Source organism: Echinops telfairi, unplaced genomic scaffold, assembly GCF_000313985.2.
Source record: "Echinops telfairi isolate 266 unplaced genomic scaffold, ASM31398v2 ScPeMD7_23;HRSCAF=83, whole genome shotgun sequence".
Classification (NCBI taxonomy): domain Eukaryota; kingdom Metazoa; phylum Chordata; class Mammalia; order Afrosoricida; family Tenrecidae; genus Echinops; species Echinops telfairi.
The window spans coordinates 37493836-37508086 of record NW_022103920.1 but is presented as its reverse complement, the minus strand read 5'-3'; the positions used below and the strand labels follow the sequence as shown (position 1 = coordinate 37508086).

Sequence of the window (14251 nt, the reverse complement as noted above, 5' to 3'; positions counted from 1 at the left end):
CATCTAGACTGAACAACATATTACTTATAAACTACTGGATAATAGATCAAATAAGGGATAAAATGAAGACATTCCTTGAAACAAGAATGACAACATAGCATACAAAAACCTTTGGGACACAGCAAAGCAGTATCAAAGGGCAATTTATAGCAATCAGAGCACACATGAAAAGAGGCGAAATCCAACATTAACCCAGCACTTTCAACAACTAGAAGAAGGGCAACAGCATAAGCCCTCCAACAGCAGGAGAGAAGAAATAATAAAGATTAGAGCAGAAATAAATGAACTGAAAAATAGAAAAAAACAATGGAAAAATCAACAAGACCTTGGTGACCCAGGCATCATGCTATAGACTCCTGAAACTTTAGACTGCCCTTCCGAGGTACACAATATCCTTCACATGCTACACCAAAAGGATTCAATTTTAAGACATCTCTAAGCAAACCAGACTTTCACTTAAGGCCGCCTGTTTCTGGCTTAAGGAACTGAGGCTGACATGCCCTAACGTGAAAAGAAGCAGAAAACCACTATCCCAAGGCTATGGAATTGGTGGTTATAGAACTTTGTTTCTGGTCCCTACCATATATTTATTATTTTCTGTCTCACCTTGCTTTTTTATTACATGTGTTAGTCTAACAGTTAGGATTCTGCCTATGTGAGTGGCGTTATTGAAAGTTTTACACTATCCTGAACCCTCAATGTTTGTGTAAATAGTGTCCAGTCACTTAAGAGTTTAATCTGTACGAGTCAACAATCCATGAATTGAAGTCTGAAGCCAGCCTATACTTGCATAATTTCCTTTTTTCAACAGTCTTAAATTCTATATCATAGGCTAAATTAATGACACTATCAAAAGAATTACTTTATGTTCCAGGGGGAATGATTCATAATGTACCTGTATACTTATGTATAAGCTGAGTTTTTCAGCACATTAAAAAAAATCATTTTATTGGGGCTCATACAACTCATCACAATCCATACATATATCAATTGTGTAAAGCATACTTATACATTTGTTGCCCTCATCATTCTCAAAATTTGCTTTCCGCTTGGGTTCCTGGAATTAGCTCCTCATTTTCCTTTTTCTCCGCCTCCCCTCCCCCCTCCCTCATGAACCCTTAATAATTTATAAATTATTATTATATCTTATCTTACACTGCCCGGCGTCTCCCTTCACCCACCCTCCTGTTGCTCATTCCCCAGAGAGGAGGTTATATGTAGATCCTTGTGATCGATTCCCCCTTTCTACACCCCCCTTCCCTCCCAGTATCGCCACTCTCACCGCTGGTCCTGAGGGGTTCATCTGTCCTAGATTCCCTGTGTTTCCAGTTCCCATCTGTACCGCTGTGCATCCTCTGGTCTAACCAAGTTTTCAAGGTAGAATTGGGATCATGGTAGTTGGGGGGAGGAAGCATTTAATAACTAGAGGAAGGTTGTGAGTTTCATTATTGCTACACTGAACCCTGAGTGACTCATCTCCTCCCCACTACCCCTCTGCAAAGTTTCAGCACATTTTTGATGCAGGTTTTGTAGTAAAATTAGATGCCTTAGCTGATATTTGGGTCAGCTTATACTCAAGTATGTATAGTACTCTATCATAAAATGATGATTATGTCTCTAAAGTGAAGCAGGGTCACATATAAACCATAGATATATGAATTGATTTTGGAATTGCATTTAATTATAGCCCCAATCTAAGACTAATTAGTTCTTATGACATTTCCCCAATTGACACTACCCCTCATAAAGAGATCCCTGAAGATATGGGTGTATATCAGTGTTGTGAAGAAACTCGATGGTGCTTGGATATTAGAAGTAATTGCCTCTGGGGTCTTAACGGTTTGTCTTCAAACAAGCAGCCATCTAAGTGAGGCTTCAACTAATTCCACATTGAAGAAGCACACCAGCCTTTGTGATCCAAGGATTGTAAATAATGAAATCTAAATTTGGAGGCGGGAATGGTATCAGAGCTAAAATTCTGCACACAGAATTTTCAAAGGCTATGAATGAGACTAAAGCCCCAAATGCAGTTGTAATCCCCACAAGGATTAAGCCTCTGACCTAGTCCAGAGACGTGAATAGTCCTGCTATCAGAGAGATGTTACTAGTTTTGCTATCAGATAGTTTTGCATTGTAAAGCCCTTTATGGCAGACAGAGTTAGATGCAACACCTCATCATTGATCTCCCTTGTGACCTATTTTAAATTTGTTCCAGTTTTTAATATTTTATAATTTCTGTTTTGTCATTGTTGTTGGTTTTTGTTTTGTTTATCTTTGGATTTTGTTTTGTATGTTTTTTCTGTATATGACATGAACGCTAAGTAAATCTATAGTCAATAATTGGGTTAATAATTACTTAGGGACATAGGAGGGCAGGTTGGGGAAAGTGCAGGGCTGAGAGCAATGAGTACGAGGGGAAAAGTTCTAAAATTGTGGTGATGATTGCACAACTCTTAATATGATTGGACTAATGCCATTAAAATTTTTTAAGAAAAGAAATTAGATTTTTGTAATGAAGGTTTTTCTATACCCTCCCAAACCAAAACATGCTGCCATGGAACCAGGACCAGCTCCTAGTGACCCAATGGGACAGAGTAGAACGGCCCCTGTGAGTTTCTGAGACTAACTATTTACAGGAATAGAAAGCCCATCTTTCTCCCGAAGATCGGCTGATGGCTTTGAACTTCAGACCTTGATGTTAGCAGCTCAACTCGTAACTGCAACACCACCTGGGCTCCTTTCTGTACCCTAAATATGGAATTAGTTGCTGGATCAAAGTAGCTATATTTCGGTAAAAGCAAATCATTTGGCTAGAACCAATATGTCTCCTATAATGTAGGTGCTTTAAATATACTTCCTTCCTGAATTTAAGGATTGCTCTACGGAAGAAATATCCTAATGTTCAAAACTTAATTTTTTTTTCCCCTTAGGAAAATGTCTATCCATAAAGAAGCTCTGATGCTCTAGGTAACCAACAACTGTCAGGAGCACACTGGGAGATCCAGAAACATCAGAGAACGTTCTCCTATGGGCTGACTTCTGGAGTTAGTACCTTATAAGTAAGTCATTTCAACTCAGCACAAATTTACACAGCATGAACTGGATGCTCAGGCTGGTGTAAGGGCAGTCAAACACTTGTTTTTCCTACTCCTCCATGACAAGAAGGCATTCTAAGTGCCTTTGAAAGCATGCACTAGCCAAGCAATGCACTCTTGTGGGCATTCAATGGACCTGCAGACTGTTTTGTATGAAAAGTATGTCTGTCTTTGGATTCTCTGTAAGAGGGGAGTGGTATGTAACAAAGGCATGGCTTACTGAAAATCAGAATTCAATCTATGTTCCAGGTCACTTGAATCACTTAAACACGGTAGGTACTATTGCCCAGTCACATTTGTCAAACTGCTAGTCAGGTTCCACCCTACCCCCTGCCCCACCCTCAGGGAATAACGAACTCCATTAACGGCGTCTTCTTTGTGCCTATTGAAAAATAAATAAATACACAGAAACTTCCAGAGACCATTTCCCGCTCTCCTTCTCCAGGCTGGATTGTGCTCTTGTCTTCCATTCCCTCCTTTCATAACCTGTCCTAGGGCCTCTCCTCCACCAGGCAGCCAGTTTCTGCTAGCACAGCCTCTATGCCTTGCTCAGTGTCAAAAGCTCTGCAGAATACCGGATTCATGTTCACTGCTTTTCTTTGTTTACCCTTCCAATTGTTGCAGAATTCAGGCAAGCCAAGAAAATGCATGTCGAAACACAAATGCGAACTCTCTTCAGCTAGTTATTTTTGGTGCATTTCTCTTTTTAAATGCATCATACAATTAGGTGTTCTCTGAGACTCAAATAAGATAAGTTTCCCCAAGTATACCTCCATCCCAAGAATATGTTAAGATGATTTCAACATGTCTTCTGTCCACTTTGCATTCCAAAAGAGACCCTTGTGCATCTATAAAGCTGTAAATGCCAGGGAAATGACCCATGACCTTCCTTTGAAATTTTCTGCAAATATTCCCTAAGAAGTAGATTAAAACTGTGCATTTTATGAAAACAGCAAACATTGGGAGTTAGATATTATGAGTCAAATAACGGAAGTCCTGTGTTCTATGATGCCCTAAAGTGCACCTATGGTCTCATCACTGATAAATCTAAATAGAAGTAGGAGTCTTCAACTGAAGTTTTAGTCCTAAAATTTTTTTCAATGCCACCCTTTGCGTTAATCTCCTCACAATAATGAAAGGAGATCAATACTGCTGCCTTTGCCACTAATGTATACAATGGTTTAACACAGTGGTTCTCAACCTTCCTTATGCCGCGACCCTTCAATACAGGTCCTCAGGTTGTGGTGACCCCCCAAGCCATAAGATTATTTTCATTGCTATAATTTTACTACTGTTATGAATCAGGCGACCCTTGCGAAATGGTCCTTTGACCCCCAAAGGGTCATGATCCACAGGTTGAGAACCACTGGTTGAATACAATCATTCTCTAATTAATACAGAAGGCGTTTTTTCTACTCAGCATGTACCTGTGGGCTTTGAGCAGCACAAGTGGTTGTGCTATATCATTAGGAGCCTCAGGGAAGCAGGAGTTGAGAGCACAGCCCAGCACCACTGGACCGTGGCTTTTAGGCTTGCACCATCCTTACCACTGGGCTAGGGCTTTCTCATCGTTGTTGTCCTCTTGCTGAGAATTCTACGCCCAGAAACATTTGAAAATGGAAGTGCCACTTTCACAAGTGACTCATTCTCGTGTCTCAAAAAATGAGTAAATGATAAACTAACCAAATACAAACTCCCCAACACTCATCTTTTTTGAGCCCTTAGCCAAATAGGAACCATATCAAAACAAGCCTCTTTGTGGGGAGAGGGAGGATAAGTTATGAAAGAAATGTGGTTTAGTGAGAATTCCTAACAGTACAGCAAGAAAAGTCAAGAGTGCTGAATGAAGTGGACAGAAAGGGGAATTGCCCGGGGCTGGGCTGATGGGAATGCCTGCCTGGAGGAACAGTGGGTTTCCCGCTGTGAAGCCAAGTTCACTGAGGTCTAATGGACAGTCCATTTGCATATCGAGTTCTGTGTTATTCCGGTGACAATTGCAAGTTTTTACAGCTTTTCCTTTTGATTTGAAAGAACAAAAATGAAACTCAGGACAAGGCTATCCGTAGACGAGCAGCTGCCACCAAACTAGAAGGGCATTCCTCCTTATGGGCTCCCTTATGGGAGATTATCAAGCCCACTCTTCCAGGAGAATATGTATGATAATCAATAAGTCTTAATCTGTGTGAAAGGTGCCCATAGAAGGCCCAGGTGTGAATAGGTCCTTGTGAGCGAAGCAGCAACCAGGAGGAAGGACATTGGCACACCTCAGGTGCAGGCTCTCGCTTTAAGAAGGCATTCCAGGGCCGCATTAATCAACACATTCATATAATGCATTAATCAAGACTGCAGTGGCGGCTGGCGTGCCCCATTGTCTAACTGTCGCAAGATCTGAATGTGAGCTTCTACCATGCTGCAAGAAACAAATCCCTTTTCAGGAGGGGCCCATTCTCTCCTGGATTCAGGGCACTTTATGGACTTGCTTGCTACGACCGTCAACCAGAAACAAAGAATCTTTACAGACCAGCTAAGTTCAACAAAAGCTGTCGAAATGCCTTCCGCAGATATGAAAACTTGCCTCCTTCCGAAAGATTTTCACCCTCTCAGTTTTCCCAAACGAATGCTGCCGTGAAAGGCAAAATAAAACAAAACAAAGCGAAGCAAAGAGGGGGAAAAACCCCTGAGTTCAAGCATCTATTTGTGTACGCAGTCAGATGTGACAGCAACATACTGCATTAGCGGCAAGGGGTCTGTCCCGGGCCTCCTGTTCCACACCGGGCTTCATTTTCTTCCTGAGTAGTTCTCTCGATCACCCTCCTGTCAGATGAGATTCCCTCCAAAAGCAGCCAGGGATGAAATGGCCCAGATGCTGGGAAGAAGGGACATGATAAGGTCCCCGCATAACGTAGGCACACATTTGTACCTCGTGGAGACCGAGCACAGGGGCACCTGGACACTGAAGGCTTTCTAGCATGTGCGTCTTACACATGCTTAGCAGCTCACTCAAAGGTTGGAGGTTGGAGTCCACCCAGGAGGGCCTCAGGAGAAGGACCTGGCGATCTATTTCTGAAAAACCCCAGCAGCTGAAAACTCTGGAAGCACTGTCCTCCTCTGACAAAAGCGTGCAGGGCCGCCAGGGCTTGGGATCGGCTCCTCGGCACTTGGCACTGGGCCCCTTTTCAGGGGATTGACACTTAGGAGCGGTGATTTTCAACCTTCCTAATGCTGCAACCCCTTTCATACAGTTCCTCATGTTGTGGTGACCTCCCCCACCCCACCCCACCCCCGCAAAGCATGACATTATTTTCGTTGCTACTTCATAACAGTAATTTTGCTACTGTTATGAATCAGGCGACCCCTGTGAAAGGGTTGTTCAAACCCCAAAGGGGTTGAGACCCACAGGTTGAGAACTGCTGCTCAAGAGCAGCCTCATCTTCCTTCATCCACTTTTCTGTTGCCCCGTCCCCCAGGGATGAAGTTATATGTAGATCCTTGTAATCGGTTCCCCCTTTCTAACCCACCCTCCCTCCACCATCCCAGTATCGCCACTCACACCACTGACTCCTGAAGGGATCATCCACCCTGGATTCCCTGTGTTTCCAGTTCCTATTTCTACCAGTGTCCATCCTCTGGTCTAGCCAGATATGTAAGGGAGAATTGGGATCATGATAGTGGAGAGGGAAGGAGGAAGCATTTAGGTACTAGAGGAAAGTTGTATGTTTCATCGTTGCTACATCGCACCCTGACTGGCTCATCTCCTCCCGGAGACCCTTCTGTAAGGGGATGTCCAGTTGCCTACAAATGGGCTTTGGGTCTCCACTCCTCACTCCCCCTCATATGTTTTTTTCTTTGATGCCTGATAACTGATCCCTTCGGCACCTTGTGATCACACAGGCTGGTGTGCTTCTTCCATGTGGGCTTTGTTGCTTCGGAGCTAGATGTCTGCTTGTTTACCTTCAAGCCTTTAAGACCCCAGACGCTGTATCTTTTGATAGCCGGGCACCATCAGCTTTCTTCGCCACATTTGCTTATGCACCCATTTGTTTTCAGCGATTGTATCAGGAGGTGAGCACACAATGTTATGATTTTTTGTTCTTTGATGCCTGATAACTGATCCCTTCGGCACCTTGTGATCACACAGGCTGGTGTGCTTCTTCCATGTGGGCTTTGTTGCTTCGGAGCTAGATGTCTGCTTGTTTACCTTCAAGCCTTTAAGACCCCAGACGCTGTATCTTTTGATAGCCGGGCACCATCAGCTTTCTTCACCACATTTGCTTATTCACCCGCTTTGTCTTCAGTGGTTGTGTCAGGAAGGTGAGCGTCATAGAATGCCAATTTAATAGAACAAAGTATTCTTGCATTGATGGAATACTTGAGTGGAGGCCCAATGTGTAGGAACAAAGTTTTGATACACCCCTTCATTGTTAAGTCATATAGAAATTGCATTTTTATCCAAGATTTTGAATAAAATATTAGTTCACATTTACAAATTGAATCAGTAATTATAAGGTCAAGTCTTTTTGCCATTATCCATTTGCAACTTGGACCATAACTCGGATCATTATAGTGGGGAGGGAGGGAGGAAACATTTAGGTACTAGAGGAAAGTTGTGTTTCATCGTTGCTACATCGCACCCTGACTGGCTCGTCTCCTCCCTGAGACCCCTCTGCAAGGGGATCTCCAGTGGCCTACAAATGGGCTTTGGGTCTCCACTCCGCACTGCCCCCATCATTCACTATGGTAAGATTTTTTGTTTTGATGATGCCTGATACCTGATCCCTTCGACACCACGTGATCGCACCAGCTGGTGTGCTTCTTCCATGTGGGCTTCGTTGCATATGAACATTAAAAAAAAAAAAAGTTATACAATGAGTCCAAAGGAAATAACTTTCAAAAAAAGCAGTAAATAACTCCCATAAGATTTTTCATTCTTCATAGTTTGGCAAATGTGGACACAAGCTTCCTGGGGTCGTGTGTCACATGGGCATTCTTCTTCTACAGGCTCATTACGATGGATGGTGACTCGAGTCTAAATCAGAGCGCTGCTGCTACACCGGGCGACACATGGGGCTGTGAATTACCTGGTCAGCTCAGCAGTTCAAACCCACCAGCTGCTCCACAGGAGAAAGGAGGATGTCAGCTTTGCGGCCTGCAAACCCCACAGGGACAGTTCTACTCTGCCTTTTAGGTTGCCAGGAATCTAACTGACCAGATAGTCAGTGGGTTTTTGGAGGCACTCTCTCTCACCGTGGCTCCTCGTGGAAATGCCACTCTCCGCAAGCTGACATTTTAGAGCAGTGGTTCTCAACCTTCCTAATGCCGCAACCCTTCCATACAGTTCCTCATGTTGTAGTGATGCCCCCCCCAATCATAAAGTTATTTTCGTTTCTACTTCATCACTGTAATTTTGCTACTGTTATGAATCAGGTAACCCCTGTGAAAGGGTCCTTCGACCCCCAAAGGGTTTAGACCCACAGGTTGAGAAGCGCTGTTTTAGCAGAAGGTTTTCTACACAGGTGGATGGTAGATATGTTTTCCTTGGAGAGAATGTGCACATTAGCATGAACTCCACCATGCACATAGTTTTTCTGAAGGTCAGTGGACAGGGCTCTGGAAGCAGCAGCAGCCCGCCCCAGAGAGACGGATGAGAGCCCACCCTTTCGGATGCTCGGATCTTTTGGATACCACAGCACAGGAGTGAACGTGGGAAACACTACAGGAAATTCTAAGGGGCTCCCCACCTCACCCCACCCTGGAAAAGACTTTTCTTATTGTAGTGTCGGAGGCTGAATTCCTGAATAGCCTGGGGACACCGAATACAAGTGTGCTTTAGAATTCTGGGAACTTTCACCGAGTCTTTGTGGGGTGAGGGAAAGAAATGGGGAAGACACAGCATTTAGTGTCCGCCAGATGAAACCGCTCACAAAGATAAAATGAAATGATCTTCTCAGCGTGTCTGACAAGGGCCCGTCCCCTTGAGTCACGCTGCAGAGGCTGGCCAAAAAGAGATCAGAAAGGGGTATGTACTGAGAGAGGTGGAACGGAAGCTTTTTTTTCACTTGCTGCTTTGGAAGATAGAGGCTTTCAATCAGATGACTCTCCTGTAATGAATAAAAGTGGGGGTGGGGTGGGGGATACTCTACCTAGCCAGGAAAATGCCTTTGAAATGACCCCAGAGTGCCCTTGTAAGTTGGAAAGCCATCTGAAAGGGACCCCAGGCATTTAGCGGTGGTTTTGTCTTTGTGTATTTTCCCTCTTTACCAGAGCCCACCATTGGTTACAAAACCCCAGAGCTTGCTATCGTTGTACTTCTCTTAGGTGTCCCACAGTGTATCATATCAATAGACATTGGCGTAACTTACTGAACACACTAGTGGTTACTGGTAAGCCACTTGCCTAACATGATTACTACTGATTCCTGATTGCCATTGAGTCCATGCCGACTCCTAGCCATTCTATAGGATAGGGTAGAATGGCCCCTGTGAGTTTCCAAGACTCTAACCATGTATGGGAGTAGAAAGCCCTGCCTTCTCCTGAGGAGCAGCTAGTGGTTTTGAACTGCTGACCCTGCGGATAGCAGCCCAGTGATTAACCACAATGCCACTGTGTTGCTAGAGGGCTATATGTTACAGTGGCAACCTGTAGGGCATGCATGAGCCTCCACATACATTCAGTCTCTTTTGGATTCCTTCTGACCCTGACTAGAGCTGAATGGCTTTGCCCTCAGGCAGAGTGCCCTAGAGAAGGAATCTGCTGCCCTCCCCTAGCTGGTCCAGGAAATAGCAGCATGGCATCTAGGGACTTGTGTGGATGTTCCCAGAATGGAAATTGGGGTGCTAGGGTCACATACATCCTGACTGCTTTGAAAGTTTTTCTGCTTAATGCAATGTGTATGTCCCAATGCTGGTCCCATTCCCACCTCTGAAGTCCCCCTTGTGACGAGCTGGATGGATCTGCCGCTGCTGCTGCTTCTGTGACAATTTCCTTTGTCCTCCCAGGTCCTTCTGATTCTCGGTAAGCCCTTGGGCTCCCTTACAACCTGGTGCTAATGGTCTCCCTCATCCAGGTGCCCTTTGTCTTTGCCACATCTTTTCTGATTTAAGACTGAACAAATGGTCTCAAATCATATATGATTTAGGGTTCTTTTGTCCCTTTAGACCAGTGGTTCTCAACCTTCCTAATGCCATTGCCCTTTCATACAGTTCCTCATATTGTGGTGACCCCCGCCCCCCCAACTGTTGCTACTTCATAACTGTAATTTTACTACTGTTATGAATTAGGGATCCCTGTGAAGGGGTCCTTTGACCCAAAGGGGTTGTGACCCACAGGTTGAGAACCAGTGCTTTAGACATCTCAAACAATTGGATTTGGTATTGTATATAGACTTTCATATCTCTATTGATGGTTGGAGCTTACCTTGCAGGTGTTCTTCAGTTCATGAAATAAGGGCACAATTACCACCTTTATCAATTTTGCTACTCTGTGCTAATTTTCATCTAACAAGGCTTCATTTTCAAGGACACTTGCCAAGAGCAAAGCATGGTGCTATCTGATTTACAAAGCAACATTTCTTAGTTTCCATCTGGGGGATTTCTGATGGAATTTTGAAACACCAGAAGAACTAGTTAGTCATACGAAATCAGCTGCAAGACAACACAACAGAAGCAATCTCAACTTAGGCATGAATCATTTCCTCTTCAATACAAAATATCATCTGCATGGATCAACTTTAAAATTCTCAGGGACAAGGGACCACATGCTCGGCACATTTTACTCCCACAGAATCTCACGGGCAATCTTCTGTTCTCAAAGACCATGAGCATTTCTTTGATGAGGTCAATGAAACCTATGAGGTGGAGAACTAACTTTCCAAACAATCACGCCCTCATAATTCCTTCTGAAGGCCACTATTGGTTGCGACACAGTTCTCTGAACTGTGTTCCAGATCTCCCAGTAAGATCTTTTCCATCAACTTGAGTATTATCGCAATGACCTTTTCGAAGGCACCACAGCCCTGGCCAAGTCTGTTCTAGAGCTGAAATGTCTGAATGGCATCAAGGTGGGGGGTGGGGGGAGTGAGGGATGGGAACGGGGTTTGCAGCACAGTAAGCACTCAGCAAAGCAATATTTAAACTTTCAAAACGGATGTCTGCATTATTTAGATATCACTGTACAACAAGACAAATCCTCTATGTATAGTACGTTCGTTCTCAGGGGATTTTTGATTGTTTTAACATGCAGTTGGACCAAAAAGAATACTTTTGGAAATGATTTCCTACAATTTGTCATCTTCAGGAGCAAGCTGTTTACTAACAGTAGTCCTATGCTTTATGATTTTATAAAAACAAAAATATAGTTACTATGAAGGGTCAGGAAGCCTGGTTTTCTTTCCTATATATTTGATCTATCTTCTTTGACAAGCATTGTGATTCATGATTTTGCATCGATATGCCTGTGTCCTGTCTTTCATCATATGCTCTGGACTGAAAATAATATTAAACATGGGAATGATATCATATAACCAGGTCATTTTATGAGATAATTCGCTTCTTCAGAGATGAAATCATCTAAAATCCTTAAGAAGACAAAGCCCTACCTTTGAAGACGGTCTTCTTCTCAGAAGTTGTTCTTCCTTTTAATTCTTTAACCTGGAAGTCTTCTTAGCATTGCTCTGTGGGTTGAAGAAGGGGAGGAACGTTAAGATATTGCACATCAATCGCAGCAGATTGTCAATGCCTGAACTCTGACGGACTCCCGGAAGGGAAACACAATTACAGAGGGGCCATGCAAGGAATGACAGATTATAAATAGACTTCCCAAAGTAATCACTTTCTGGTTCTGAACAAAAAAATGACAGCAGAAGTGTGAGCAGAACTCTGGTGGTCATCACTTTAATGCACCCCAGCTTGATTCTTCTTTCCAGTTTAGGGGGACTGGAGGTTTGTTTTTGTTTTTTGGTTGTTTTGGTATATTCAGTGTGGCTGAAATACTTCTTTGCTGTGAATTTATTGTTATTATTTTAAGTGTTTACTTAGTAGCACAGGAATCCATTTGATTCTATTTGAAAGACTCCATGCTTTCAATCAGGGCCCTGAAGAGAGTCTGAGAGCAGCTATGATCTGAAGAGAGCTCAGTTGGGTCGTGACAAAGGGGACGTCATCAACAGCTCCGGAGCTCGGACAGTCTCCATCTCTCCCTTCCCTCGGCCTCAGTGTGTCCTTTGCAGACACTCCAGCTGAGCATTAGCCAGGAAAGGACAGCGTGGATGGGGAGGAAACCAATCACAGCTGAGTACATTAAGTTTCCTTTTCCAACAATCAATTCAATGGCACCCAAGTTTTTCTAAAGGGAGAATTTGTGGCTTTTTGGACGTTGGGTTTTGGGAAACAAGAGTCATATTATCAACTTCTGAGAACCTTTCAGAGAAGAGAAACTACTGTCAATTCAGGAACTCTTGGACTGCACTCAAATATTAGGACAACTGTGAATCGCAAAACTATTCCATCAAGAAAAAAGATGTGAAATAATATTAGATGTTTTAGCTTGTGCACGTGCTATCGGGCACGTCCCCATTAAACTGAAAAAAATGAATATTAATAAAACCTTCACTACAGTAAAAGTAGAAACAGATTTTCCCTGAATCTGAGGCAATGGCATTTTTTTGGGGGGGGGCATGTTAATGTTGCAGCAGTTAGTACATTTTTCCTCTTGGAATTGAAGCCATTTGTAGTAGTAAAGATTTTCCTTCTTTGTCATTTAACTCCTTAGAAAAATAAATCTCTAGAAGCATGTTGGAAAGAATCTTAGATAGAATGTTTGATATCTGTCATACATTGAATACGTTCGGAAACAAAGTATAAAATATAAATGAGACCGATTGTCTACCCAAGGACCTCAATTCACCCTCCGATGAAAACAAGACAGAACTATTATCAATGACGGTTAAATGTGGTATGTATAAAAAGGCGTGTGGGACTACAGAGGAACGAACAATTCCATAGAGGGAACATTAAAGGAAGACTTCCACAGGAGGTAATAAAGTTGAGCCTTAAGGTAAGTAGGAAGGGCATTCTGGGTAGAGGGAAGAGCAGGATCGAAGGGATGACAATGACAAATTGTGCGGTGTGCCCAGACACCGGCAAGTCGGACGGTGAAACTACAAGCTATGGGATTGTGACAGGGGTGGAGAGCAGCGGCAGCAGGGGGGGGAGAGCCACATTTGGAGCCAGAATGCACAGGACCATGAACATCAACCCATTTATGAGTCTTGGCTGTGACCTGTGAAGGGTTTTTAGACCAGAGAAGGTAAAAATTGTTAGTCATACGAATGACTGACTGTGGAAGGGTAAAGATTAGACAAGAAGACTACTTGGGGGTTGCGGGTAGAGGGTGTCAGCAATTGAAATAGAAACTGAAATAGACAACGCCTCAAGGTGAATGAGGAGACATGGATGGGAATCATTTAAGGTAAAAACAATAACAACAACAACAACAAAATGATTGGACCATGACATCGGCTATGCTTGCCCATCTTTCTAGTTATTCTTGGGATGGTTTTGTGATTCTTAGCTGTTCTAAATGTGAGTGTTCTGATGTAGGGGTGGAATTTCAGAGACTAACACACACCGTTGTTCTCATCTCTCTCCCCTCCGTGTTCTTACCTCTCTTTTCATTTTTGGACTCTCTTTCTAGAGTAAATAGTCCCATGCTTTTGGTCCTGAGACATGTGGGCATGCCCAGCACAGTACTTGACCACCCTGAAAACCATTCTGAGATTCTTTCTCTCTGTTACTGGCTGCACACCTGGGAACCATCTCTCTGTTCACATTGCAATGTTAATGCCTGGCCCTGCTTTGGGCTTCAGGGAAACTGACCAAGCTTAAATGCCTGCTCTGCCTCCCGCCTTTCAGCTCACCTCAGTTCCAACCTAGCGCATTGGGACTCTGCATTTGAATTGGCAGCCAAAACATCTTTACCATGTCTTATTTTGCCAGCCTCCCAACTAGAAGCATCTCCCTTGGGGATCTCATGGGCAGAAATTTCAAGTACTCCTAGATGCCCTGGTGTTGGACTGTTAACCTCAAGTTGAGCAGACCGAAATCATCAGCCACTCCTTGGGAGAAAGACAAGGCTTTCTACTCCCATAAAAAGTTGGTCGG

At 43.5% G+C, this 14251-nt stretch overlaps 1 protein-coding gene across 1 annotated transcript in view; it reads right to left on the bottom strand.

The window, feature by feature from the left end:
* Window positions 1-14251, bottom strand: part of NRCAM (neuronal cell adhesion molecule) — a 257338-nt gene that overhangs the window by 159427 nt on the left and 83660 nt on the right. The window contains exon 2 of the mRNA XM_030885203.2: window positions 11689-11763. The gene's annotated coding sequence lies outside the window, so the exon portion shown is untranslated. The remainder of the gene's footprint in view (window positions 1-11688; window positions 11764-14251) is intronic.